The following is a 3,332-nucleotide window of genomic DNA, read 5'->3' as shown; positions in this document are numbered from 1 at the left end:
ATGAAAGCTTTGGAAGTTTTTCGAAGAAAAGTAAAATGATGGTGCTAGAGCTTATAAAATAACTATTATGAATTTGTAGGGGTTTTAGCTAGTTTTTCGATACAACATTCTATTAGACAAAATATAATAATTTGTAACAAATTTTATGTTAAATCAATTCAAAACTAATTTGCAAACCATTTGCAAACCATTTGCATGGCATTGCAAGGTGTTTGCAAGGCTCTGCAAGGTGTTTGCAAAGCTTTGCAAAGCTTTGCAAGGCTCTGCAAGGTGTTTGCAAAGCTTTGCAAGGCTCTGCAAGGTGTTCGCAAGGTATTCGCAAAAGTCATGCAAGGTGTTCGCAAGGCTCTGCAAAGTTTTTGCAAGGCTCTGCAAGGTGTTTGCAAGGCTCTGCAATTTGTTTGCAAGGCTATCCAAGGTGTTTGCAAAAACCATGCAAGGTGTTTGCAAGGCTTTGCAAGGTGTTTGCAAGGCTTTGCAAGACAGTGCAAAGTGTTTGCAAGGCTTTGCAAGACAGTGCAAAGTGTTTGCAAGGAAGTGCAAGGTGTTTGCAAGGTATTTTCTTAGACTAGGGTTAGGTTGGTCTTTTTACTGAAATAGAAAATTACATAATTGCCATCAGGGAGGTGAAGCCTAAAAAACTTTGATGAATCCTTTTTAACCAAAATCATAATTTCTTAGGGAGTTTTGGCCAAATTCCCCTAATATAAATTAGCCTATTTCTCAAGATGCTGCCAAATTTCACCGAAATCAAGTTATCAATGCACAAAAATCAAGTGCTTATAGCAACCAATTTCTATCCAGTGAGAACTCCATCTTTTCATAATTAACTTCTAGAAGGAACATTTTGAACAAGACGGCAAAATGTTAGATTATGAAGGGCCCAACAATATCTATCCATTCATATGGGTAAAATCACCATTAAATACGTGATAGCATATGTAGGAAGCTCAAACTAAACGCATGAAAAATTCAAGAAAAAAAGACTACTCAAAGAAAAATATGATGATATAGCTCGTGAGTGGTGAAGGTGAAAAAGAGATGACAGGGATGAATAAGGCGGCACCATCCCACCCATCTTCATCCACTTGCTGATTTTGTCTCCTACCGTTGTATCATTCATTTTCCAGTCATTAATTGAGACATAGTTAGTTAGAGCATTTAAATTCTTAAGCAAGTTGACGTATCATGATATTGATTTATTTGATTTTGTTTTCCATTTTCATCTTCCTCAAATACATTCTACATCTGCAGGAAAATTATATGCATCCTCTCAAACTCAACTCACGTAAGAAGCAGATAATCAAACCTTTTCTTAAGGTGACATAGTGGCGCAAAACTTGGTTTTATTTCATTTGCATTATATATATCAAACAAGCAGGTTGTATTACTTTTTCTTTTAATTATCATTCATTTTCCAGTCATTAATTGAGACATAGTTAGTTAGAGCATTTAAATTCTTAAGCAAGTTGACGTATCAATCATGATATTGTTTTATTTGATTTTGTTTTCCATTTTCATCTTCCTCAAATACATTCTACATCTGCAGGAAAATTATATGCATCCTCTCAAACTCAACTCACGTAAGAAGCAGATAATGGAAGCCAGAATTATCAGAGCCAGGTTTCGATCCTGGGACCTGTGGGTTATGGGCCCACCACGCTTCCGCTGCGCCACTCTGATATTTTATGTCTTTATTAATATTAGGAGCTATTTTAAATATTCAATTTCAAGTTCTACAATTATGACCAAATGCAAGTGGCCAGCTTTTACCGTGAACATGACTCATAAGCAACTCTGACGTTCAAAGATTTAAAATTAAAGCCACAAATTTTGCCAATGATATACTGAATCAAATTCTTAGTGGCTTGACAGAGCACAATCAGAAGGACTCATTCAGGTTTTAAGCCATCATCCTCAGGGCCCATCATCGCTCACCTCTTCTTTGTTGATGATTGCCTCTTCTTTCTGAAAATGGACATCCCTTTTGTGAAGAATCTTCTAACTCTTCTCACCAACTTTGGGAAAGCTTCTGATCAGATGATAAATTTCTAGAAAAGTGGTATTTTTTAGTTCCAATGCCCATCACAGGCATAATAGAATGGTAGCCAATATTCCGAAGGTTGAACAAATAAACAAAAAGGACCCTTACTTAGGTATGAATATATTCATAGGTAGATCGAAAGTAACTCCTTTTCTCCCTTTGATCGATAAACTACAACATAAACTCAATAAATGGAAAAACAACCTTCTATCTCAGGCAGGCAAGAGTGTACTTATTAAGTCATCACTGGCTGCTGCCCCTAGATACCAGATGGCTATTTTTGATATTCCCTGCAAAATCAAGAAACCCATGACTTCTCTTCAGAGAGATTTCTGGTGGGGAAAAACTCCTACATCAAACAAAATTTACTTCAAGAATTGGTCCTCCATTTGTAAACTTAAAACTCTGGGAGGGTTGGGCTTCAGAAACATTAACTTTGATAACACAACTCTTAGAAGTAAGTTAAATTGGACTATCAGAACTAAACCCAACAACTCTTGGGTCCAATTAATGGAAGCTAAGTACTCCTCTCCCCAAGCGAAGCACAACCCTTCTTAGTTGAGGAAGACTATCCTGAAGAATCAAATAGAAATAGATAGACTGATCACTTGGGAAATGGGTGATGGTACCAAGGTAAATATATGGCCCGACTCTTGGATTCCTAGCATTACCCCATTAGGTAGTCCTCCAAATAGTCATGGTTACACTCAAGTATCCCAACTTATCACACACAACAAATCATGGAATCATCAAGTATTATATATCTCTGCTGTTTACAGATGAAGTCCAACAATGGTACATGCAATCCCTCTTAATACAGAAACTGATAATCAGAAATGGATACCATCACAATCTGGAGAATTCACAGTCTCTTCCCACTATAAATTTCTAGTTTACTCTCCCACAGTCTCTCAAAATTCCACATACCTCATTACCTTACCTCAACCCATATGGAAGCATCTTTGGAAATTCATACTCAACTCCAGAATTCTCATGTTTCTTTGGAAATTAGCCCATGACATCCTGTTAACCTGAATCTGTCGAGGTTTTGTGACAACATATCCCCTCTATGCCATCTATGCTCAGAAGAGGACGAACATTAAATGCATCTCATCCAAAACTGCAAGGTCACAAAGGCTTTCCTTCAAATAGTTCTCCCAAACAATATTCATCCAACCCAGTTCTTAAACTTTAACTTCTGGTTCGAACATTTTCTAAATCTAGATGGTCACATTGATCACTCGGCCACCCTCACAGCACTAGAACCCATATCCACATCCATTTGGCA

At 37.1% G+C, this 3,332-nt stretch overlaps 1 non-coding gene across 1 annotated transcript; it reads right to left on the bottom strand.

Annotated features, from left to right (window-relative positions):
- Window positions 1-1,611: 1,611 nt before the first annotated feature.
- Window positions 1,612-1,683, bottom strand: TRNAM-CAU (transfer RNA methionine (anticodon CAU)). Its single transcript has one exon. It is a non-coding gene; the product is annotated as a tRNA-Met (tRNA).
- Window positions 1,684-3,332: the final 1,649 nt, after the last annotated feature.

The sequence above is a fragment of the Eschscholzia californica genome, unplaced genomic scaffold (genome assembly GCF_041429995.1).
Source record: "Eschscholzia californica isolate CP2 unplaced genomic scaffold, dmEscCali1.0.p SCAF_1, whole genome shotgun sequence".
Classification (NCBI taxonomy): Eukaryota; Viridiplantae; Streptophyta; class Magnoliopsida; order Ranunculales; family Papaveraceae; genus Eschscholzia; species Eschscholzia californica.
This window is presented reverse-complemented; position numbering and strand designations above follow the sequence as displayed.